The 27,703-nt window shown below is 36.2% G+C and overlaps 1 pseudogene; it reads right to left on the bottom strand.

The window, feature by feature from the left end:
• Positions 1-205: 205 nt before the first annotated feature.
• LOC108451524 (putative transcription elongation factor SPT5 homolog 1) lies at positions 206-27,703 on the bottom strand (annotated as a pseudogene).

The raw sequence follows: 27,703 nt of genomic DNA, 5'->3' as shown, positions 1-27,703 counted from the left end.
CCGATCCCTGAGGATTCGACCCTACTTCCCCTTTACTGTTCTTTTTCATTATTTTACAGGGAATAGGATATTTTTGGTGCTCTCAACGACCGCATCGTCTCCCACTAGAATCAAATAGAGGACCTCCCCTAGCAAATCTCCTTGGTGATGGCGGTACATGTGGTGGAGTCTTGAAGCTACTAAATCTTGAGAAAGAATCACTATTTCAGTTCCCATTAGAACGTGATCCTCCCAATATACAACAAGAATCAGCTTTAACACGAATAAACCTAGCATTTTCAAGGTGGTGTTGATCATAACGAACACAACTCCCTTGTATATGTGCTCTATAGGGTCTTGTTTCCCTTTACAAGGACCCTCAAGGATTCTAACCACGTCTTTCACAGAAACATGATTCCTATATTTGTCTTGCAAATTAAATTTTTCGTGAAGCTTGCATTTGATTTCCCTCAATTTGACAAGAGAAACCTCTAGCCGCTCTAGAACACCCTTAAGAACATGAAATGCTTCACTTTCTACACGTATAATTACTCCAAAGCAATTGTTATCTAATAGCATAAGGTTATGAAGCTCATAGTCTCTAATTTTTGTAATACCAGTAGCTACTTCAAAGTTCTCAACAACATTATCAGCAAAAACACAGATATGTTCTTTGGTTGTATTAGATAAAATGGTGAGAACATGTTGCTCAACCTTGACAACCATACCAGTTGCACCTTCCTTCATCCCAGAAACAACTTTCATGTGATTCCCAGGCTCAAAGTACTTAGACAACTCTGTTTCGTTAATAGCAAGAGTTTTAGGGAGGCATTTCATTTCTGGTCTAATATGGACATTCTCTTCCTCAACCTTTTCAACCCATCCCTTTAAATTTTTAGATCCTCCTTGACAACAATAACTGCATCACCCTTCATAAATGGGTTTTCTTTCTGTTTGCAAACAAAGTTGATAAACCAATGATTTCACCTTCTCCATTATTGCTAAGTGGCCGAGACTTTTCGAGTTCATTAAACGATGGTTTTATGTTCTGAGTGTTATGAGTATCTGTTAGCTAAAGTCAGTTAAATCAGTTAGTTTGTTGTTAACAGTAGGCAATTAACTGTTAACATTAGTTAGTTAGCAGTTATCCTTGTATATTAAATAGTCTGTAAGTGACTCTGAATGAATTCAAGCAAGAAAGATATTTTGTATGTACTTTGTTATGGTTTCTGACATGGTATCAAGAGCTAGGTTCTTACAGTAAAATATTTTTGGGGCCATGGCTACAGAAGCTGTTCCAACAGTTGATACTCCTAGGTATTCCTCTAATAATGATAAAGCAGTTCACTCACATGGTTCTGGTAATTCCTCTTCGCATACTGTTCAGTATTTTTTAAAACATGACACTATCAAACTCAGGGAACATAATTTCCTATTATGGAAACATCAACTTCTGTTGATTCTTGAAGGATATGGTCTCGAGGGATTTGTTCTAGGTACTGTTTCTATTCCCTCACCTTTCATTTCTGGAAATGAGGGTTAACTCGTTGATAATCCCGCATTTCTTGTTCACAAGAGGCATGATAAGTTTTTGGCTTCTTGGTTGTTATTGTAGCGACGTAAAAATTTTTGCTTCGGTCGCTAATTGAGGCAATTTTTTTGAAAATTTGAAAACCGACTTTTGATTTTATAAAAAGGGAAGTCGCCACCGATCCTTTTTTCTAGGTGTGATCGGACACCTAATAAATCCTTTTTTTAAAGAAAATTTATTTTTTTTAAACGAAATGAAGGCCGAGTTTAGGTCTACGTCAAAAGCCAGAGAAAAAATAGGGCTCGGAAGTCGGTTACGCACGAGGAAGGTATTGGCATCCTCATGACGCCCAAAATTGGTATCTCGTTAAACATGCGTTGTCTTAATTTTAAAAAATGCGAGTTCAGTGTAACATTTAATCATGATCTGGACAAAACACGAGAAATTTCAAGTTTCGGTTTCTTTTGAGAAGGACGTTCCATTTTTAACACGAGCCGATTTATATTAACCCAACATAGCAATGAAATCGACGACTTAATGTTAAATTGGTGCGTTGCCTTACTTGTTGAAATTAATTTAAAAACAGGAATGAAAATATTTCTAGATAAAGAAAGTAAAAGGAAACTAATATTGATGTTGAAATAAGATGTGAACAAATATGCTAAATTCGAACAGACAAATAATAATAAAAGTTAAGAATATACTGAAGCAAATACATAAAAATTAACAATGTATACATGATAATAATACAGCAATAGTAGTGCATATGATATTAAACATGATAATAATAGTAATAATGTAAACATGAAATAGTAGTGACATATATATATAAAACATATAATACTAGATTAAAAATATATACAATATATATTGAAAACAGTAATAATATAAAAAATAACTAATAATAATGATATATGAATATATACATATATGTATTAAAATATATACGTAATAATAGGAATAAAAGGTATATACATAGTATTAAAAATATGTACATAATATAGCGTTAAAATACATACATAATATAGTTATTAAAAAATATATACATAAGGTAATATGTAAAAAAGTAATATAGTATTAGAAATATATACATGACATATATAAAATACAATATTAAAAGATATATATACGTAATATATAAAAAAACTACTATTAATAATACTACATAAATATATACATATATATATATTAAAAATAAATACATAATAATATTAAAAGTATGTACATAAAATATATACATATGATATAGTTATTGAAAATATGTACATAATGCATGTAAAAATATATACATAATATAGTATTAAAAATATAGTATTAAAAAACATGATGTATACATCTAAGAAATAATAATAATGTTAAAAAACAAATATTAATAATATTACATAAATATATACATACATATGTTAAAAATATATAAATATTAATATTAAGATGATGATAATATTAAAATAACCATTGATAACTTTACATATAAATATATATACATATAAGTGTAATAATAGTAATCATAATATTAATACTAATAATAAATATAATAGTAGTAAGAATAAATACAATAATAATAATCATAAAAATAATATGAATAATGTGTACATGAAAAATAATAATGATATAATAATGATAATAAAAAACAAAAAAGACAATATGATATAATAATAATGTAAGGAAAATAAAGTAATAATATTTACAATAAATGAAAATAAAAGAGTGTATTTAAAAGTATATATATATTATTATTGGAACTAATATTAAAAATTAAGAATAATGGTAATAATGATAATAATATAATAATAGTAACTGTAGTAATAATATATTGATAAAATGAATAAAATAATAGTGATAATAAGAATATTAATAATAATAGTCATAAGGATAATATAAATAATATTTAAAATATAATAAAATAGTAAAGATAATATAAAATCAACTTAAATTAAAAAAAGGACTAAATTCAATTAAAAACGAAGCTTTGGGGCAAATTTGAAATAAAAAAAGAAGAAAAGGGCTTATTTAAACGCGCGTGAAACGACGGAGGGCTTAAAGTGCAATAACCCCCTTCCTAAAACGCACAGCATCAGCTAGGATTAAATTGAAAATCGCGACAAATTTTGGGGCCAAATTAAAAATAAAAAATGACTTAATTGCAAAGTAATAAGAAAGCGAAAGGGCTAAAAGCGCAATTAGCCCTTCCGTTAAAAAACACGCGGATCCTAGGCGGATCGGATCAGGTCGATCTGGTCCAAGTCAAAACGACGTCGTTTTGAGGTTAAAAGGCAGCCCCCAAAATGACGTCGTTTTGGAAGGCTATAAAAGGCCAATTTTTTTGAAAAAAAATTCATTTGTATCATTTGAAAGAAAAAAAAGAGAGGGAAGGGGGAGAGGGGGCGATTTTCAGCCACAAGGTCGGTCACCGTCGGTCTCCGGATCGTCACGGCCACCACTGCTTGTCCATCCTTCGCAAGAACCGTGGAAAATCGAAAAATGTATTTTTTTTAATTTTTTTGTATATTTTTTATAGGTTTTTTAATATATATATATATATGTGAGAAAATGGACCCAAAAATATAACGAAAATAAACTTAAAATCACCTTAGGTTTTGGCATTTTGGTCCTCTGATTTGTGATATTTGAGTCTAATTTTTGCACTGTTCTTTTGCTTTGATGTTGCTAGAGTAAAATTTGAATATCCTTTGTTGTATTTCTCAAGAGATTGATGAATGTTTTGTGTCATTTAAAAAAAAATTTGCCGACCCTTTTACAAGATTTTGATTCGGCTTTTATAGCCACTGTACATGTTTTTTCTATTATTTGTTGTCTTTTCCTTCCTTTTGCAGACGCAAGTGGTGATAGGGGAGCAGGTGGCGGTGGGTGGTGTCTGACAGAGGTGATGGGACAGAGGCGGTGGCTAGGGTGGGGGCTAGGGTTTTTTCTGATTTGTTTAGTTTATTTGGGTATTAGGTTTTGTTGATTGGGATTTGGGGTTTAGGCTAAAATTGGGCTTTAGGTACTTGGGGTATGGGGTTGGTAATTTGGTGGATATGGGCTGATTGGGTAGGTTTAGTTGGGCCTGGGTAATTTGGGCTTTTACAACTGCCCCTCTTTGCTCATTGTCGTGCAACGGGAATAGAGCAAAGACTTTCAAGGAAGACCAAATTTGCCCAGTCTTGCTGAGTCTTGACTTGGTTTGGAGCTCCTCTTTTCCAAGTAGTCTCGTTCTAATCCACCGCATCTTGTAGCTTTGGTTCAATCCATCGTGACTTCAGAGCTATGACTTCTAGGTTCAATCTACTCATATCTTCAGGGATATAAAATTTGTTGTGATCTGCTCTTCTGCTGTATCTTCAGGAAGATAAGATCTACAACTTCAATGTGCTCCACTGCAACTGCGATCAGCTCCACTGTAACTTCAGGGCTCTACTACAACTTCAGGGAGATAAGACTTGTAACTTCAACCTGCTTCACAGCAACTTCAAGGAGGCAAAATCTGTGTCTTCGATTAACTCCAATCTTTATCCTCGGCATGTGACCCGAGGCTCAACTCACCTCTTGCGATATGAGCTGACTTTTGATAAAAACAGAATTCCAAAAATAGAAACTAAAAATACCTCAACGTGTCCCAAGGTTCATCTCACCTCTCTCACCTCTCGCAATATAAGCTTGATTTTTTTGAAAAACAGAAATTGAAAATACCTCAGTGTGTCCCGAGGCTCAACTCACCTCTCGCAATATGAGTTGATTTTTGAAACATAAATTGAAAAACGAAAATTGAAAATACCTTAGCGTGTCCTGAGGCTCAACTCACCTCTCGCAATATGAGTTGATTTTAACGAATAGAAATTGAAAAACAGAAATTGAAAATACCTCAGCATGTGAGCCGAGGCTCAACTGACCTCTCGCAATATGAGTTGATTTTTTTGATGAACAGAAATTAAAATTACCTCAGCATGTCTTGAGGCTCAACTCACCTCTCGCAATATGAGTTGATTTTTTTTCCGAAAGATAGAAATTGAAAAACAGAAATTGAAAATACCTCAGCGTGTCTTGAGGCTCAACTCACCTCTCACAATATGAGTTGATTTTTGAACTAGAAATAAAAACATCAAAATACCAAAACATGTCATCTGGTGGAACTCAGATGTCTTTTCCTTTGATTCAGTACAGCTATCATCACATCCTCTTGCTCTACTGGAGTACCTGTATATGTCATGCATGATGTCATGCATGATGTTATCATGATATGCACATGTTTGTCTTAAATGCCTTTATGCCTACATGATTATGCTATGCGCCTTAGGCATGTTTGTCGTATGTCCTTTTTCGTCACGATTTTTGTGATGATTTGCATTCATTACTTTGGTTCTTGACTTTCTCTTTAGGCCCTGTACCCGTCCTCAAGTTTCACGAGTAATCAACGTTTCTCAGATATCACTTTTTTGCCCCTGGTTGAACTTTTTCCTGACTTTGAGACTCTTGTACTTATCAAATTCTTATCTGGGTAATGCTCAACATTTCTTTTATCTAGAGTATGTCAGTTCGTTATTTATCATTTAAATAAACCACATAATGAGATGCATGAAAATGGTCAGGTAGGTACAAAAGGGATACCTCCATTTATTTATTTCAAAGGTGATAAACAAAGAAAGTTAACCAAGAATAGTAAAAATTGTAATAAAAAGAAAGGGGATCGCATTTAGCGGATACAAATGCTCTAGATATTCAACATATGAACTCTTCCGCGTTTCTTAATAAAAAATCCTTTCAAGTGTGGCTTCTTGTGTAGAAGATTTCGAGCTTTCAGAAATGCTTCAAATACTATAGTCTCGCTGTTTGACCCACCGTTCAACCACTTTGCTCTTTAAGCCCAGGTTTGCTTCATTAGAATGCCCTTTCGGGTTTTCATCCTAATATTTTGTGTTAATCAAGACGCCCCTTCCGGGTTTTCATCTTAATCTTTTTTTTTAGGCATAATATTTCTTTACAGCATCTGAGTTCACTGGGTTAGGTAACTCTTTCCCATCCATCTCAGTGAAAATCAAAGCTCCACCTGAAAAAGCCTTCTTCACTACGTGTGGTCATTCCCAATTTGGTGCCCATTTTCCTCGCAGGTCTTTTTATATTGGGAGAATCTTTCTCAGCACGAGTTCTCCTTCGTGGAATTCTCTCGGTCGTACTTTCTTGTCATGGGCCACGATTATTCTTTTCTAGTACATCTGTCCATGACAAATTGCCTTTAAACGTTTTTCTTCAATGAGGTTTAACTGGTCATATCAAGCTCGAACCCATTCTGCTTCCTCTAATTTCGACTCTATTAAGACTCGTAGAGAAGGGATCTCAACTTCGATAGGTAGCACAGCTTCCATTCCATAGACCAGAGAGAAAGGAGTCGCTCCCGTAGATGTCCGTACAAATGTACGATATGCATACAAAGAAAATGGTAGCTTCTCATGCCAGTCTTTATATGTCTCGATCATTTTCCTAATAATCTTCTTAATATTCTTGTTGGCAGCTTTAACAGCTCCGTTCATTTTTGGGCGATAGGGTGATGAGTTATGATGCTTTATTTGAAATTGCTCACACACTTCCTTCATCATCTTGTTGTTCAGATTCAAGGCGTTGTCTGAAATAATTATTTCAGGCAAACCATACCGACAAATGATTTCCTTTTTCAAAAACCTGCAAACTGCAGTCTTCGTCACATTGGCAAACGAAGCGGCTTCTATCCATTTTGTGAAGTAATCAATAACCACAAAAATAAACCGTTGTCTATTAGAAGCTTTTGGGGAAATTGGCCCTCTAACATCCATGCCCCACATAGAAAAAGGCCATGGAGAAGTCATGACATGAAAGGAGGAAGGGGTTACATGAATTTTATCGCCGTAAATTTGACATTTGTGGCACTTTCGTGCATAACTAATACAGTTGCTTTCCATTGTCAGCCAGTAGTAACCGAATCTCATAATCTTCCTAGCCATAGTGAAACCATTGACATGTGTCCCACAGATTCCATCATGGACATCTTCAAGTATTTTTCTAGCTTCAACAGCATCTACGCATCTTAAGAGCACTTGATCTTTTCCTTTTTTGTACAGAATGTCCCCATCAAGAACAAATCCTACTGCCATTCTTCTGATTGTTTTTTTATCATTCTCATTTGCTTGTTTGGGATAATTTTGATTCTTGACATATTATAAGATATCATGAAACCATGACCGTCCATCTGACTCTTTCTCAATGCTGAAACAATGTGTAAGGACTTCATATATGCTCATTTAGAGAGGCATTATTTCTGTTTCTCTGTTTGCTTTGAACATTGAAGCCAAAGTGGCCAGGGCATTAGCCAATTGGTTTTCTTCTCGTGGGAAGTAATTAAAAGTTATTTCTTTGAATTCTTTAATCAGTCCTGCCACTAGATCACTGTATTTAACTAATTTCAAATCTCTCACTTCCTAATCTCCACGGATTTGGTATATCACCAACGCTGAGTCCCTGTACACCTCTAAGATTTTGACGTTTCATTCAATAGCTGCACGAAGTCTCATGATATAGGCCTCATATTCCGCTATGTTATTGGTACAGAAGAAATCCAATCTGGCAGTGAACGGATAATGGTTCCCTTCTGGTGATACTAAGACTGCTCTAATCCCATGCCCCAATGTATTCGATGCGCCATCAAAGCTCATCTTCCATGACTTCTCTTTGGATGACTCACATTCTTTTCCCGTAATGCACATCAAGCCTTCATCTGAGAAATCAAATCTCAATGGCTCGTATTCTTCCGTTGTTCGAGTTGCTGAGAAATCAGCTATTGCACTCCCTTTTATCGACTTTTGACTCACATAGACGATGTCGTATTCTGATTGTTGGATCTACCAACGTGCCATTCTTCCTGATAGTGCAGGTGATTCCATCATGTACTTTATTAGGTCCAGCTTTGAAATTAACCATGTCGTATGATACAACACATATTGCTTGAGCCTCCGAACTACCCAAACCAAAGCACAATAGAATTTTTCAATTGATGAGTACTTTGCCTCATACTCTGTGAACTTTTTGCTGAGTTAGTAAATCGCCTTTTTTCTTTTCCCTGACTCATCATGTTGCCCCAGTACGCAACCCATTAAATTTTCGAACACAGTCAGATACAATATTAACGGTCTTCCCGGAGTTGGCGGGACTAGCACCAGGGGACTAGAAAAATACTATTTTATCTTGTCAAAAGCCACTTGGCACTCCTCGTTCCATTCTCCCGGATTATATTTTCGAAGAAGTCAAAAAATTGGGTCACACTGGTTGGTAAGTTGAGCAATGAACCGAGCGATATAGTTCAATCTCCCTAAAAATCCTCTGACTTCTTTTTACGTGCGCGGAGGTGGTAGTTCTTGTATGACTTTTATCTTATCTGGATCAACTTCAATGCCTCTCTCGGTGACGATGAAGCCTAGCAATTTTCCCGAGGTAACCCCAAACGTACATTTGGCCGGATTGAGCTTCAGCTGGAACTTTCTCAGTCTTTCGAACAACTTCTTGAGGTTCCCAACATGCTCTCTTTCCCCCTTGGATTTGGCGATCATATCATCAATGTAGACTTCTATTTTTTTGTGCATCATGTCATGAAACAACATCACCATGACTCTCTGATACATTGCCCCAGCGTTCTTTAATCCGAACGGTATCACCTTATAACAAAATGTTCCCCACATCGTTACGAAAATAGTTTTCTCCATATCCTCAGGAGCCATCTTTATCTGATTATAACCCGAGAATCCATCCATGAATGAAAACAATGAATGTTTGGCTGTATTATCCACCAATGTATCGATGTGCAGTAAAGAAAAATTATCTTTAGGACTCGCTCGATTCAAATCATGATAATCCACACACATTCGTACCTTGCCATCTTTCTTTGGTATTGGGACTATGTTAGCTACCCATTGTGGATACTTGGAGACTTGTAGGAAGCCAGCATCGAATTGTTTCTTGACTTCTTCTTTTATCTTTAACAGCATTTCAAGTCTCATTCATCTTAGCTTCTATTGAATGGGTTTGCATTCTGGTTTCAGTGGGAGTCTATGGACCACTACATCCTCATCCAATCCTGGCATGTCCTGATACGACCATGCAAATACATCTTTGTACTTATGAAGCAAAGCGATCAAATCATGTTTGGTGTTATCTGAAATGGAGGTCCCAATCTTCACTTCTTACCTCTTTTCCTCATTTCCCAAGTTTACTATCTCAACAAATTCTTGATGAGGTACAATTTGTTTATCTTTTTGTTCTAACATTCTTAGTAAGTCAGGAGATGAGACATAGTCTTCAACATTTTCCTCAGCTTCGAACTTTCCTAAACAAATAGCTTTCTCGAAATCAATTTCAAAATTTGTAATGGGTTTGTTCATATCGTTGATATCTGAGCACCTGAAAGTTGAATGGAAAAGAAAACTATAGAGGAGCATCAAAGTATTGGGACCAACAAGCATAATGGCATGATGTGAGATATATGCAGTGACAGACTGTGAGAAGAGGGAAAAAGTATGAAGTTAATGAGAATGAAAAGACCATGACAAAATGCATCTCCATTAATTTTCATTTAAATGATAAAGAGCAAATCATAAGCTCTTACAAAAGAATCCCTACTATTACTTAGGGACACACAAAAAGAAGAGTGTTAACATTGAGCATTACTCTGGAGAAGACTTAGAAACTACAAGGATATCCACAGCAGTCTAATTGTTCAAAACGAATCCAAGAGGACAAGGGCGTATCATTGAAACATCTTTAATTGCATCATCTCCTTTGTCAATGACATTTATACTGACATTCTGAAGACCCCTTTCAATTAATACTAGCGTGCTTCGTGGATTATCTTGCCCAGGGTATATCATTCCTGCAAATGTAAATGTTTTTGAAAAAAGAGGGTACGTTATGGGCTCCCATTCAAATTCTCGTCCTAAGACTCTTACAATCCGCCTTTCTCGATATTTCTGTAACTGTTTTCTTCTCTGTCATATATCCGGCTAGAACCCTAAATCATATCGAGCTTTGTAGGGTACAGGTTTGAGAGCTCTAGCTATCCGTTGCTGATATCTTCCCAAATATTTCCTCGCTCGGGCTCCCTTTCCCACAGTTAGCTTGATTCCCATCTTGGTATTCCTTGACAGCTTAGGCACGGGAATTCTATTTCCTTCAGCAACAAACGTAGCATTGATAAATTCGAGGGATTGGAAGGAATATTCTACTGCATCTTTGTTTACTTCGAGGTATGGTGCATCAGCAGAGATAAATGCGACAATGTCTTCTTCACCCGCGACAGTGACCAAACAACCATTCATGATAAACTTTACTTTTTGATGGAGAGATGAAGGAACTGCCCTAACATAATGGATTTAGGGCCTTCCTAAAAGGCAATTATATGAAGGTGTAATGTCCATGACCTGGAACTCGACATCATATATGTTGGGGCCCACTTCTAGAGGGATATCGATCTTTCCCATAACTTCTCGTCTTGTCCCATCGAATGCCCTTACTGTGGAATAACAAGGCCTTAGATAAGATAGATCAATTGGAATTCTAGAAAATGTGGCCAAAGGCATGACATTGAGTACAGACCCATTATCAATGAGCACATTCGGTATTATATAACCTTTGCAACGGGTTGTGATATACAATGCTTTTACGGAGCCCCTACCATTTGGCGGTATTTCGTCATCACTAAAAGAAATAAAATTATCCGCATTCAGGTTATTCACCCACCTATCCAGCTTTTCGACAGATATATTGCTTGCCACGTAAGCTTGATTTAACACTTTCAGCAAAGCATTCCAATGTGGTTCTGAATTCAACAGTAGGGATAATACTGAGATTTGTACCGGTTGTTTGATTAACTGTTCCACGACGTTATATTCACTATGCCTGATGAACTTCAAGAATTCATGTGCTTCTTCTTCATTCACAAGCCTTTTAACTTCTTGTTAGGAAGGAGTCTCAAGTTCAACCTCGGCCTCCTACATTAGTGCCTTTCCTTTCTACTTCAAGTCATTAGTCTTCTTTATTGGTTCGACCAGTTTAGAATAACACTTCTCGCTACGGGTGAAGTGTCTTACTTCGCTAACATTTCTGGTCGTGACTTTGGATTTTTCACCTTCAGGTATGATAATGTTGACATCATATTTCCATGGTATTGCCTTGTTGTCTTTGTAAGGGAAATGAGATGGTACTTCAATTATCATTTTTGGTTTCACTTGCTCCTTTTTTGCATCGTAATAAATCATCAATGGTCGATCGGTGCTATAAGGAAAACTTGATGATTGATTGTTAGAAGCACATACTTCTCCCTCATCGGCCTCTTTGTTAAAGATCCCAATCTCCTTATTGTCCATCATGTCTTGAAGTAACTTTCTAAATTCCTTACAAGACTGAATGTTATGCCCTTCAATACCATGGAAGTCACAAAAACATTGAATTTTTATACTTCCTTCTTTAAAAATTCTGTAGGGGCGACAAAACAGCCCCTTTTCAACAATCACCTTCCATATCTTCTGTAAAAGTGTCTTTATTTCACAAACGCAGCTTTTTGTTCGCCACTTATCTTCCTCGGTCACTGCGTTCACATTCCTTCAGTATGGTTAGGGAGCAGATTTCCAGTTGTATTGCTAGTACTATCAAATCGTAAGATGTCTGCATCAATGATTCCTTGAACCTTCTTTTTAAATGCAGACAATTTTCTGTAGAATTCCCCTGGTTTCCGGTGTGGTACATGCAACTGGCATTAGGATCGTACCATTTTGGGTATGGAGGTTTCAACGGTGCCATATAATATGAGGATATTAATTATTTTTCCAACAGTTTTGGGTTCAGCTCTCCGCATGACACGGGAATTGGGGTGAACTGGGGTTTTTTAGGATTGGATCTTGTCGGTCTTTGTTCATCTTTGGGTTGGCTTTGAGCTGGCATGGTATTCTGTGGGAACGTAGTGACTGGTCTTTGGTTATTTGTGGCGTAGACGGGGTAAGAAGGGTAATGAGGTGGTGCTTGATAGTAAGGGCTTTGGAGAGGATAATAGAAGTTTGGAGGTGGGCGATATCGAGGTCGTGACTGGGTTGGATATAGATTAGAAGTGTAATGATTCACAGTTCCCACCATATAGGCTTCTGCCTCTTTTTTCTTTACAGGTGCTGTCCTTTTCGAGCTCTCAGAACCTTCCATCCTTCTACTTTTGATGGCATTTTCTATAAGTTCCCCGGATATTACAATATCTGCAAAGTCTTTCATGGCACTTCCTACCAACTTATCATAAAACGGTGCTTTCAAAGTGTTGATGAAGAGGACCGTTATTTCAGTTTTGGTCAATGGGGGTTCTACTTGGGCCGAGATATCCCTCCATCTTTGCGCATATTGCCTAACAGTCTCCGTTGGCTTCTTTTCCATCATCTGCAAAGTTAGTCGATCAGGTACCATGTCGGATACATGCTTGTATTATTCGCAAAATGCTGATACCAAGTCTTTCCATGATCGGATCCTTTCTCTACTAAGTTGATTATACCATCGAAGGGCCGATCCGACCAAGTTATCTTGGAAACTGTGTATTAACAATTTATCTTCATTCACGTAACCAGTCATCTTTCGTCAGAATATGATAAGATGCGCTTTTGAACATCTCGTGCCATCGTATTTTTTGAAATCTGAGACTTGAATTTCAGAGGCAGAACCAGATCGGGCACCAAACTGAGCTCTTTAGCACTCAATGCAGAGAAGGCTTCAGTACCTTCTATCGCTTTGAGTCTTTCTTCCAAACTCCTATACTTATCCTGAACATCATGATCATCCATTTTCAATCTGGCTATTTCTACCGGATCATCTAAATTTGAAAAATTGGGATCGGCGGGATTAGTTCTGGGGTTCGATACGAATATACCTTGCCCTAGATGAGCAGGGGGTACGGGTCGTTACTCCAGGCTTGCAGGTCCTCCTCGAGGACATTCTCTTTACATTATATGTGCATGAGGTGGGGTGAATCCTGGGGGATAGAGTGGATCCTGATCATGATTAGTTCTTGGCTGAGGCTCCATAGTGTCAGGGTTCTACATATGTCCTTTTCCTTTGACCAAAACTGTTATCATTTCCATCATTTTGGCCATCTGATCTCTTTGCTCGAGCGATTCCTCTTGAGATCTTAAACAAATCTCTTGCTTCCTATTGTGACTTGGTCAACTGCTCTTGCAATTCTCTTTGGGTCTTTTCCATCCTTTCAATTCTTTCATTGAACTCAGCTTCCATAATTCTAGCTTTTCGGCACATCCTATAAGAATGGCGTGATTCCAGACTTGGAGTGTCACAACTGCAGATTATACGGTTTTAGCCTTAGTGAATGATTATGGTGATATGTACATGTAATGAATAGATGGATGGATGAATGAAAAATGAATGTTAGTCATGAATGAATGTGCAAGAATTTAGTGTTGATTCCAAGATGGCCCCTACTTAGGCATTTCATTAATCAAAAGAGTTTATTACAAAACGTTTCACTATCTTTGATTCAACAGTTACATAAATTTTCTAGCCACATCGCCTTGTTTCTTCACTCGTTCTAAGAATTCTGATATGCTTGATCTTTGGCTTGGAGGGAATTGGCAACTGAGGGTTTCGGCTTCATCTGATAATTGCACAATTTGCATAGTCGCCTTGCGAATTTCATTGATCAAAAAGCTGAGTTGTATTTCCTTTTCTTGGAGAGCTCTTTTGTAAGTGTGAGTGTCTCGGTCGTACTAACTATTCTTTTCTTCTAGGGCCTTTAGGAGATTATCCAACTGTTACTGATGAGCTTACAGTGTATTTTCTAAATCTCGTATTTTCCCTCTTAGCTCTTGATGTTTAGACTGACTAGTCATTAGTTCTGCAGACATAGTTTCGTACTCAGCATTATTCTTCCTTAACTCTGTCATAGCACGCGCAGCTTTTTCCTCTTCTTTCTTTGCTTTACCTTTCTAGAATTCTATCCCTCATTTGATATTGCTAATTTCTTCCTTCCATTCTACTGATGACTTGCCCAAACTACTTTTTTTATAGTGTTTCTTAATTTCTTATTTTCCAAATGAAGGTCCCTTAAGTCGTTTTTCACGATCTCAGCTTCTTTTTGAACTTTCATGGTTTTGGATTCTTCAATTTGAACCCCGATCTTCAGCTGGTAGTTTTTCTCTTGAAGAGAACTAATATCCCGTAACAGCTTGGCCTTTTCATGTTCAAATTCATGTCTCGCTACTTCCAGCTCGGATGGCATTTCTTCTGAGAAAGAATTCTGGAAAGTGTAACTCGTCGGTGAGATTTGTTGACTATTCACTCATCGTTTTCTCCATAAGTTATAATCCTGAGTGATAGTATCAGCATAAAGGGCTAACTCCATTAGGTGAATTTCCTTCCAAGACTTTGCAGTATCTCAGACTCTTTTCATGTAGCCTTCAACCTTAAAGACGAACTCTGATTGTGCCAATCCTCTAGTAGTGGGTATGAACTGTCGTGAAGTAAACTGTCTTTGAACCATTAACGGAGCGTGTCCAATTCCTCCCCATAATCCTAGTAAAGGCATCCAATCTTGGCTTCCGCATTTATATATCAGAACTGAAGGATGAATCCATGGTGCTCTCCAAGTTATCTCTTCAAATGAAGGTTTTGAAAAACAAAACCAGTCTTTGCTTTCGGTGACATCTTTCGGCCAATCTTTCTCAAAGTAAGCCTTTAATGGGGCGAATGTTTTTGAGAACATGTGGAAAGGTATGCGCTCTACTTTCTAGAAATGGCTCAGAATCCAGACATTAAGCAACTGCGCACATTCGATAAAACGTCCTTCCCCTTTTCTCCTACAACTACTCAGAGATCTAAAAGTCTCGGCCAAGATAGTTGGGACGGGGTTGATCCCTTTCCCCAACCTTTCGAAGAAATCCACTACCGTTACTTCTACATGCTCCACAACCTTTGAGAAGACGATCAATCGTAAATGGCCAAAGCCAACAGATCTATTCTCTTCGCAATATCTAGATGATTTTGAACTAAGTCTCGCAGAGAAAACCACGAAACACAACTGACTTCATTCTTTTTCTTTATCTATTTTTCAACCCATATATCGGTCATTCCAGTCAACCTCACTAGCTTTTTCTTGAAGGTCATTGGCTTAGGCTCTTTCACATATATCTTGTTGAATTGTACATTGTCAACACGAAGCAAAGCAGCATATTCTTCTATGGTCGGAGTCATATCTTTATGATTGAAAGTGAAACATTGGTACGCTAGGTCCCAGAATTGAACCATGGCTTGAATCAACTGTTCGTCTACATTGACGGTGATCAAGTGAGCTATATCCCCGTACTTTTCAGTGACAATTCCCCTAGTATCTAAGTCCCACTATTTCCAAATCTGAGTCAAGTCTTCGAGGTTATTCTGACGAACGTTCGAAGTTACATGTTCGGGAAGATTGGAGGTACATCTTTCCGTTAAACTGTCCCCTTTTACTTTCTGGGTTTTCAAAGACCAGTCTCGAACCACTACATTTTTCTCGGTTACTTGCGTAATTGACTCCTCCATCAGAAACCTATTTTTGGCAACCAATCTCTAATCAACACCTTCCTAATCAAGATGTCTACGATGCGTGATGAAAAATAAAAATAAAGATAAACAACCTTGGTTAGTAATCGCAACAAATATAAACTGAGAAAAACTATGGAAACTTCAACAAATTAAGCTACCCGATTCAATTCTTTTGTATAAACAGTGTAAATGTAAAGGAAATGAAAGGCAGGAGGCGTTTCTCCCTTGTACTTATTTTGGTAATTATTAACGGACGGAGGTTCGGCAAGGCTCTAGTTAGGTGGCTCGTATGGTTCACTATATGCGGTTTCAGTTCTAGACAGGTACTCGAGTCGTTCACATTATCATCTACTAAGACTAGTACGAACCTCAGTCGTAGCCCATCATAGGCTCACGAGTTCAATTCGAGGGATTACATTCACTTATGCCTATGCGGAGGGCCAAGTTAACTCACGAAAGCATAAGTCATATGTAACCCGGAAGTATTTATTAGCCTGTGAGGAGGGACGAGTTAACTCACGAAGGCATAGCGTTTACTTCCATTTAAGCGGACGGAGCCAGGGTAGAGAGCTCATGTTATGCAAAAATGCAAGTGCTCGGTGTGTGGAGAGAAACTCACAGACCTTTTCGTTTTTATTTAAAACTAAAAGAGATTAAAACTATAAAGACTTAGAGCTGAAAAGCAAAAGGATAAAACAAGTTAGAAAAATATTTACAACATGATGCAAATGCATGATTTTTTGGAAACAAAATTTGAGAATCACGACTAAATATTAATTTGAACAAGGAAATTCGAAAATTTTGACAACACTCGTTTAATTCGACTTGACTCTAAAAAATAAGTCCCCAGCGGAGTCGCCAGCTGTAGCGACGTAAAAAATTTTGTTTCGGTTGCTAATTAAGGTGATTTTTTTGAAAATTTAAAAACCGAATTTCGATTTTATAAAAAGGGGAGTCGCCACCGATCCTTTTTCCTAGGTGTGATCGGACACCTAATAAATATATTTTTTTAAAGAAAATTTATTTTTTTTAAATGAAATGGAGGCTGAGTTTAGGTCTACGTCAAAAGCCAGAGAAAAAATAGGGTTCGGGAGTCGGTTACACACGAGGAAGGTATTAGCACCCTCGCGATGCCCAAAATTGGTACCTCGTTAAACATGCGTTGTCTTAATTTTCAAAAATGCGAGTTCAGTGTAACATTTAATCATGATCTAGACAAAACACGAGAAATTTCAAGTTTCGGTTTCTTTTGAGAAGGACGTTCCGTTTTTAACACGAGTCGATTGATATTCACCCAACATAGCGATGAAATCGACGACTTAATGTTAAATTGGTGCGTTGCCTTACTTGTTGAAATTAATTTAAAAACATGAATGAAAATATTTCTAGATAAAGAAAGTAAAAGGAAACTAATATTGATGTTGAAATAAGATGTGAACAAATATGCTAAATTCGGAACAGACAAATAATAATAAAAAGTTAAGAATATACAAAGCAAATACATAAAAATTAACAATGTATACATGATAATAATACAACAATAGTAGTGCATATGATATTAAACATGATAATAATAGTAATAATGTAAACATGAAATAGTAGTGAACATATATATATAAAACATATAATACTAGATTAAAATATATACAATATATATATTGAAAACAGTAATAATATAAAAAATAACTAATAATAACGATATATGAATATATACATATATGTATTAAAATATATACGTAATAATAGGAATAAAAGGTATATACATAGTATTAAAAATATGTACATAATATAGCGTTAAAAATACATACATAATATAGTTATTAAAAAAATATATACATAAGATAATATGTAAAAAAGTAATATAGTATTAGAAATATATACATGACATATATAAAAATACAATATTAAAGAGATATATATATATATATATATATATACGTAATATATAAAAATGTATACATAATATAGTATTAAAATATTTACATAGTATATACATATTAGAAATAAAAAAAATGACTATTAATAATACTACATAAATATATACATATATATATTAAAATAAATACATAATAATATTAAAAGTATGTACATAAAATATATACATATGATATAGTTATTGAAAATATGTACACAATGCATGTAAAAATATATACATAATATAGTATTAAAAATATAGTAGTAAAAACATGATGTATACATCTAAGAAATAATAATAATGTTAAAAAAATATTAATAATATTACATAAATATATACATATATATGTTAAAAATATATAAATATTAATATTAAGATGATGATAATATTAAAATAACCATTGATAACTTTACATATAAATATATATACATATAAGTGTAATAATAGTAATTATAATATTAATACTAATAATAAATATAATAGTAGTAAAAATAAATACAATAATAATAATAATAAAATAATATGAATACTGTGTACATGAAAAATAATAATGATATAATAATGATAATAAAAAACAAAAAAGACAATATGATATAATAATAACGTAAGGAAAATAAAGTAATAATATTTACAATAAAAGAAAATAAAAGAGTGTATTTAAAAGTATATACATATTATTATTGGAACTAATATTAAAAATTAAGAATAATGGTAATAATGATAATAATATAATAATAGTAACTGTAGTAATAATATATTGATAAAATGAATAAAAATAATAATGATAATAAGAATATTAATAATAATAGTCATAAGGATAATATAAATAAAATTTAAAATATAATAAAATAGCAAAGATAATATAAAAATCAACTTAAATTAAAAAAGGACTAAATTGAATTAAAAACGAAGTTTTGGGGCAAATTTGAAATAAAAAAAGAAGAAAAGGGCTTATTTAAACACGCGTTAAACGATGGAGGGCCTAAAGTGCAATAACCCCCTTCTTAAAATGCACAGCATCAGCTAGGATGTATTTTTTTGTATATTTTTATAGGTTTTTTAATATATATATGTGAGAAAATGGACCCGAAAGTATAACGAAAATAAACTTAAAATCACCAACGAAAATAAACTTAAAATCACCTTAGGTTTTGGTATTTTGGTCCTCCGATTTGTGATATTTGAGTCTGATTTTTGTACTGTTCTTTTGCTTTGATGTTGCTAGAGTAAAATTTGAATATTCTTTGTTGTATTTCTCAAGAGATTGCTGAATGTTTTGTGTCTTTTAAAAAAATTTTTGCCGACCCTTTTACAAGATTTTGGTTCAGCTTTTATAGCCATTGTACATGTTTTTTTCTATTATTTGCTGTCTTTTCCTTCCTTTTGCAGATGCAAGTGGTGATAGGGGAGCAGGTGGCAGTGGGTGGTGTCTGACAGAGGTGATGGGACAGGGGCGGTGGCTAGGGTGGGGGCTAGGGTTTTTTCTGATTTGTTTAGTTTATTTGGGTATTAGGTTTTGTTGATTGGGTTTTGGGGTTTAGGCTAAAATTGGGCTTTGGGTACTTGGGGTATGGGGGTGGTAATTTAGTGGATGTGGGCTAATTGGATAGGTTTAGTTGGGCCCGGGTAATTTGGGCTTCTACAGTTATCTACGGTTACAAATTGTATCTTGGTTCATCTCACAATGGCCAAGACCAGTCTTAAAATCTGGACTGCAATTGAAAGATAATTTGGAGCAAAGTCAAACATCAAGATCTCTAATATCCGTCATTCCCTCTACTCAATCAAGAAAGGCAACCTCACTGTTAAAGAGTATCTGTTCAAGGTTAAACAACTGAGTGATGGTTTAATTGCAGTAGGCAGCCTAGTTTCTAGACAAGAACAAGTTAGTATCATACTAGTTGGTCTTCCCATAGAGTATGAATCTATTCGTGTTCTTGCCTCGGCAACCCCTGTCACCCTTGACTTGCTAATCAAAATGCTTCTTGATTGTGAAGCACGACAGATGGTCTGACTAATTGATGCTCCTTTGCAAGCCAACCTAGCTTCTCATTCTCAACAAGATAGTACAGACAACTCGGGTCAGTCTGCAGCCTCCACTTGTTTTTTTTCAGGAGTTTAAGCAAAGACAAATGGGACAAGGCTGAGGTTAGTCTCGTGGGCGGGCTGTAGCAGTGGACGAAGCTGGTCACATTCTAGACCACAGTGTCAACTATGTGGAAAGATAGGTCATATAGTTCAGACTTACTATCACAGGTTCGATGAGAATTTTACTGGGGTAGGACCTAGTCATTCAGTACAATTTAACTGTTATCAACTTCATGGTCAAGGGATTTCTTCTCCTTCTTCTAGATATCCCTCTGTGCCTCGCTGTTGTGGAGCGTTCTCACCTAGTACCGCTATCTCTAGTCACACTACATCTTGAGGTTCCCTCTCCACTCCACTCGATCAGACATGGTATCCTGACTCAGGGGCAACGAATAATATCACCCCTAACATGTCCAATCTCACAGTTGCTTCTACCTATACAAGTATGAATCGAGTTTCTATGGGTAACGGTGAACTGGTTTCTGTAAGTAGTGTAGGTTCATCTACCTTACTGGCTGGTTCTAGGCTCATACATTTCAGAAGTGTTCTCCATGTTCCCAATGTCTGTAGGAATTTGTTGTCAGTAGGGCAATTTGCAAGGTATAATGCTGTGTATTTTGAGTTTCACCCATTTTTGTGTTTTCTGAAGGACATACAGATAGAGACAATTCTACTAGTGGGCCACATGCATAATGGCCTCTACAGAACCCGTTGGTGCTCAAAAATTTAGCTCCGCTCTTCTCAACAGTGCACAGCTCACTTCATCTATGTTGTGGCATGCCAGGCTGGGCCACCCTTGTAATACCATTTTGAGTCATGTACTGCGTACCTGTAATGTTCCCTTCAAACACAATAGTTTACCTCATGTGTGCTCTTCTTGTCAGCTAGGAAAAGCACACAAGCTTCCTTTTAATCATTCAAAAATGATATACTCATCACCCTTTGAACTTGTTATTTCTGATGTTTGGGGACCAGCGCATGTGAAATAAAATGGTATTTCCTACTATGTGTCGTTTGTTAATATGTGCAGTAGATATACATGGCTTTGCTTTTTCAAGACAAAATCTGAAGTTCTCCAATGTTTTATTCATTTTCATCAAATGGTCAAGGTGTAGTTTGGATGTTCCATTAAGATGCTTTAAAGCGACGGCGGAAGGGAGTATCGGGCACTTTCGAGTGAGCTCTCTCGATTTGGTATCGACCGTAGAATCACGTGTCCTTACACCTCCTGTAACGCCCCCACACCCGAGACCGTCGCCGGAGTCGAGTATGAGGTGTTACTAAGCTTAGTTTAACATTTTTAGAACTTTGAATTATTTGTTTCTACATTCACAGCTTTTAAGCTACTTGCGTCACAGTCACAATAAAAATCATATCTCGAGTTACAAAACTCGAAATTAAGATCCGTAAATTTTCCCTGAATCTAGACTCATAAAAATATCTACTAATTTTTTTCTAGAATTTTTGGTTGGGCCAATTAGTACAGTTTATTAGTTAAAGTTACCCCTGTTTCAAGACTCGACTGGTCTGACCTCTGTTTACTACGAACCACATTTATCTCTGTACAAAATTCATATGACTATGAGGTTTGTTTATACTAAAACTAGACTCAATAAGGATTCTGAGGATATAAAATACACCACCTAATTATATCTTTACAATTTATGGTGAATTTCTAAAGTAGGAACAGGGGATTCAGAAACTGCTATGACTCTGTTTCACTAAAATTAAAATATCTTCTAACATATACTTCCTTTACTTGTTTCATTTGTTTCATGTGAAACTAGACATAATAAGATTCAATTTGATATGTATTTCACCACCAAATTCAATTTCTATGATTTTTAGTAAATTTTCAAACTCGCGTTAGTATTGCTGCGTTATTCTGTTTATGGTAAATTTCATCCTTTTTATGAGTTTTTATGCACTAAGTATCTTAATAGTTTTCCTTAACATCAAACATAATCTAAACTAACCATTTTCATAATTTATCATTATCAAGCATTTCCTCAACCATTTCACAACCATACCATAAGATCATTTACACAAAATGGGTATATTGCTATACATGCCATACTTAAATTTACAAGCCATTTACCAAAAATCTTCGGATAGTGTGGTGAGCCTTCGACCTATCCCGACTCTGAGCTGGCTTGTCCAAAACTACAATGAGTAAGAAGGAGGAGTAAGCATAAATGCTTAGTAAGTTCATATGCAAATAATAAGTAACATAACAAACAGTTATACCACCAACATTAGCATACATCACTAAAACACATATCACATTTTAATCATTCTTCATCATCTTATTACCTTATCGTGGTTGTATCAATACTCAACCCGAGGGTTAAATACATACCTGTCCAAAATATCCATTTCATATCACTTACCAATACGTCTCTTTACATCTCGAAATTTTCCTCCATTTGAGTAGAACTTTGCCCGTTGAACACATCGAATATAATTCGGATACATGGATAACTTGCACATAAGTGCCACATATTCAATCAAGCAATCATGTAACCCGCCCATAAGCGAACTCGGACTCAACTCAACGAGCTCGGGCATTCGCATCCATAAGTGAACTCGGACTCAACTCAACGAGTTCGGATGCCTAGTTACATCTCACGAACTCGGACTCAACTCAACGAGTTCGGACATTCGCATCCATAAGTGAACTCGGACTCAACTCAACGAGTTCGGATGCTCAACCGTCCTAGTGACATGTCACTTGTATCCTAATCCATTCCTGAGGTTCAACGGGACCTTTTTCCCAATCATGTGTCTCAACCATCTTCTACGGAATGCCGATACCGATACTCGGTAGTATTTCACATTTTCCAAGTATATCACATAATTTGACATATTATCAAACAATTATCACAAGTATAATATTTCATAATAATTATCATATCATTTAAAAACATTAAAACATTTAAAATAATAACTATGTTACCAACATTTACATATGAACTTACCTTGGTACCAAAATACAAAGATTTTGCAATTTAGTTCACAATCTTTTCTTTTCCTCGATTGAGGTCGATTCCACGTCTTTCTTGATCTAAAATAACACATTTAGCTTATTTAATACTCACATTATCAAATTAATCCTTAACTCAAATTTTGGCAAAATTACAATTTTACCCCTAAACTTTTGCATATTTACATTTTTGCCCCTAGGCTCTGGATTAAACTTTATTCCTTATTCTTATGTTTTACAACATGCTGATCACTTTTCTCTTCTATGGCAACATCAAATTCTCACTCTAACATGTACTTGTGACTATTAGGTATTTTTACCGATTAAGCCCTTTTACTCGTTTTTGCTTAAAATCGAGTAGTACAAGTTGTCTAACATAATTTAAAACTTCATATTCTATCATAAAACATCAAAATACACAAATTTCACCTATGGGTATTTTTCCAAATATAAACCGTAGGTTAAATTATTGCTAACATAAGCTTTATCGAGTTACCGGGATCTCAAAAACGTAAAAATCATTAAAAACGGGGCTTGGAATGACTTACTATGGAGCTTGGAAGCTTGAAACAAACCCTAGCTATGGAGAACCCTTGAAATTTCGGCCTAATGAAGAAGATGGACAAAATTGGCTTTTAATTTTGTTTTTAATTCATTTTAATAACTAAATGACCAAAATACCCTTACTACTAAACTTTCCAAAATTCCTTCCATGTCCTAATTTTGTCCATGAACTTAAAATTGGTAAAATTGCTATTTAAGACCTCCTCATTAATATTCCAAAACAATTTCATACTAAAAACTTCTAGAATGCAAGTTTTGCAACTTATTCGATTTAGTCCCTACTTTCAATTTAAGCACTTTAGGCATAGAATTTCATCACGAAATTTTCACACAATCATGCAATCATATCATAAACATCAAAATCATTGTAAAATAATTATTTCTATCTCGGATTTGTGGTCACGAAACCACTATTCCGATTAAGCCCTAATTTAGGATATTACACCTCCGAACAAAATGAGGTTGCTGAAAGAAAATACAGACAAGTTGTTGACATGGGCATTACTCTATTAGCTCAGGCATCTATGCCTTTGAAGTTTTGGTCATATGCTTTTGCACATGCAGTTCACTTAGCCAACAGACTACCCACCCCCATACTTCAACACTGCAGTCCTTATGAGAAACTCTACAATTTAAAACCCACTTACTCTCAACTTAAAGTATTTGGATGTGCCTGCTTTCCTCATTTGAGGCCTTTTCAACAACACAAGCTACAATTTCGGTTAAAGAGATGTGTTTTTCTTGGTGTTAACACTAATTAAAAGGGATACACGTACCTCGATGAAGATGGTCGTATTTTTGTTTCGAGACATATAGTGTTTGATGAGTCTCAGTATCCTTTTACAAATGGATTCTCTCCATATTCACCTTTAGCCTCTATTTGGTTAGATCATCAGACATTTCATCTCTCTATGGCTTTACCTACTGACCATAGTGTTCCTGTGGTATCTCCTTCCTCAAGGTCAAGTAGTAGTCCTCCTTAGGCTGATTCGCCCACTGGCTTCTTTGACTTGCGTTCACCTTCTTCTTCAAGTCAGTATGGGGATCCCTCAACAACAACTTGTGTTCCTTCCTTGGTTAATCAGTCTTATGCTCTTTCGTAGGAATCCATCAATGTCAACTTTCATCCCATGCAGACTAGGTCAAAGAGTGGCATCTATAAGCCTAAGGCCTTCTCCTCTTTTCTGATTGAGAAGAAACCTACAACTATTTTAGAGGCATTTCAAAGCCTTGAATGGACAGTAGCAGCTCAGGCAGAATATAATGCATTATTCTCTAATCATACTTGGGACTTTGTTCCTTTTCCTGAAGGACATAGGGCGGTTAGATGTAAGTGGATATTCAGAGTAAAAAGGCATGCTGATGGTTTAGTTGCAAGATACAAAGGACGATTAGTGGCTAAGGGATATCTGTAAAAAGCAGGTGTTGACTTTTAGGAAACCTTCAGTCCTGTAGTCAAGCCAACAACAATACGAGTGGTCATTGCACTAGCTATTTCTTTTGGATGGGCTCTCAGACAAGTCAACATTAACAACACATTTCTAAACGGTGACTTACATCAAGAAATCTATATGGTGCAACCACCAGGATTCGAACAACAAGGTGTATCTGGTCACCAGCTAGTGTGTAGGTTGCGAAAGGCTTTGTACGGCATTAAACAAGCACCTCGGGCCTGGTTTCACAAACTAAATGAGTTTTTGCTCTCTACCAAATTTGAAGCCTCAAAGGCTAACAATTCCCTCTTTGTTTATCTCTCGGGGTCAACGTTGGTCTACGTTCTCATCTACGTGGATGACATCATTGTTACCGGGAATGATAGTCAAGTCATCAATTATTTTGTGCAAGATCTGAATGCTCGATTTTCCTTAAAGGACTTAGGCCAGCTGAATTATTCTCTTGGCATAGAGGTCACTTATAATAAGGGTGGTGTTTTTCTAAGTCAGAGGAAGTATATATTAGAACTTCTTCAAAGAGCCTTCATGGATAGATCAAAGGGCACCCTTACACCAATGACTACCACCTACAAGTTGTCAGCTAATATGGGAAGTCCTGCTAAAGATGAACACCTTTACAGAAGCATTGTAGGAGCTGTGATCACAAGGCTGGAAATTGCCTTCTCAGTAAATAAAGTATGTTAGTTCATGCACAAGCCGTTGGATTCTCATTTTACAGCCGTTAAAAGAATTCTGAGGTATCTTCAAGGGACGTTGGACTATAGTCTACAGTTTACTCGTTCATCAAAGTTTTTACTTGAGGGGTTTTTTTATGCAAACTGGGGATCCAATACGGATGATCGTAGGTCCACATCTGGCTTTTGTGTTTTTCTTGGGGATAATCCTGTGTTCTAGAGCTCGAGAAAGCAGCAAGTGGTAACCAGGTCTACAACAGAAGCAGAATACAGAAGTCTTGCACACATTACTGCAGAAATGGTCTAGATTCAGTCCCTACTGTCTGAACTTTATGCTTCAAAGACTAAAGCCTTGGTATGATGTGATAGTGCAGCTGCTGTTGTAGTTGTAGGGAATCCAGTCATGCATTCCAAGTTCAAACACGTCGAGTTAGACTTATTCTTTGTGAAGGAAAAAGTTGCAAGTGGAGTGCTCCACGTAGGTCACATATTCAGCAGAAACCAAATCGCAAATGTTCTAACAAAACCGCTATCTGAAGGGATGTTCAACAAATTTAAGACTCAACTTCGAGTGGTCAGTAATGCTTAGAAAGCTCAAGGAGAAAGGAAAGCTTAACAAATATCAAGGCATGTTCTGAGTATCTGTTAGCTAAAGTCAGTTAAAGCAGTTAGCTTGTTGTTAACAGTAGGTAGTTAGCTATTAACGTTAGTTAGTTAGCAGTTATCCTTGTATATTAAATAGTCTGCAAGTGACTCTAAATGAATTCAAGGAAGAAAGATATTTTGTATGTACTTTGTAATGGTTTCTGACAATGAGCACTAATTGACTTCATGGACATCTTTTTGTACAAGAACCCATCTTTAAACAACATGCCCCCAATATTCTCAAAGTAATCACCAGTGGTCGAATTTCGTCTGCACTCTACACGAATATGAAGAGGCCTAGCTTTATCAACATTCATAAAACGAGGAGGAGGGACGAAAGCTTTCTTCTTTGCAACTTCTCTTCCTTTCAATTTATTAGCAAGTTCCTGTAAGTCAATCCTAGGAATCAATTTCACAGTGACTCTCTGCCTCCCACATTATCCATATCAACCAGTTGAGCAAGATCCCCCTTGTATGTCCCAACCTTCATTCTAACCCAGGTATCTCTAGAAAGATCAATCGCTTTGCTTTCTGCTGATAAAACATCAGTCATTTCTCTTGTTGGAATAAGCATAATTTTTGCTGCAAATAGGGTACGCAGACCTTGGACAGCCTCTCTCACATGGGCTTCTTTGTCTGCTTCGATATAAATATAATTTTTAAGGTGATCAAGGGCAATCACAGACCTGATTTGTAGTTCAGATCCTTTATCAATGTATTTCTGAATGAGACAAGCTGTAGTTTCTCGTTCACGACCAGTTGCATATTTCACCATCCACAGCTTTGAATCTCTTACTGAAGGTAAAAGTGCTTGCTGCTCCACGTTAGTTGTCTCCTCATCATATTCTGTGTGACTTGATCTTGCATACCTAGCCTGGACGCTTCTCTCAAGAACTTCAACATCTTCTTGTTCATCCTTTCGGAGTAGTAATGGGTAACGATGCGTCGTTCTACCAACGTCCTCATCAGGTAGATCAGCTCCAGTCTCAACTATGAAATCGTCCTCTCCCTCATCTTCTTCCTCTTCCTCATCGCTATCGACTTGAGCTTCAAGATAAAAAAAAACTGAGAGGCAACACGAGGAGCCTTGCTATGCTTTTTCCCACCACCGCCATAAAGCTCATCGTCATCCTCATTGTCCTCATCTGCCACGTCATCGATGAAATCAGATCTCTGCCGCTTCTTACTTGAAGTGCAACAGCCTCTTCCTACGTCTTCATCCAAAAATTGGTCCTCATCTTAGTACTCTTCATCTTCAATGTCATCATCTTCCTCACCTCTTCCTTTGGACAT

Source organism: Gossypium arboreum, chromosome 5 (assembly GCF_025698485.1).
Source record: "Gossypium arboreum isolate Shixiya-1 chromosome 5, ASM2569848v2, whole genome shotgun sequence".
NCBI classification, from domain to species: Eukaryota; Viridiplantae; Streptophyta; class Magnoliopsida; order Malvales; family Malvaceae; genus Gossypium; species Gossypium arboreum.
Note: the sequence above shows the minus strand (reverse complement) of the source record. Positions and strands in the feature narration are given on the sequence as shown.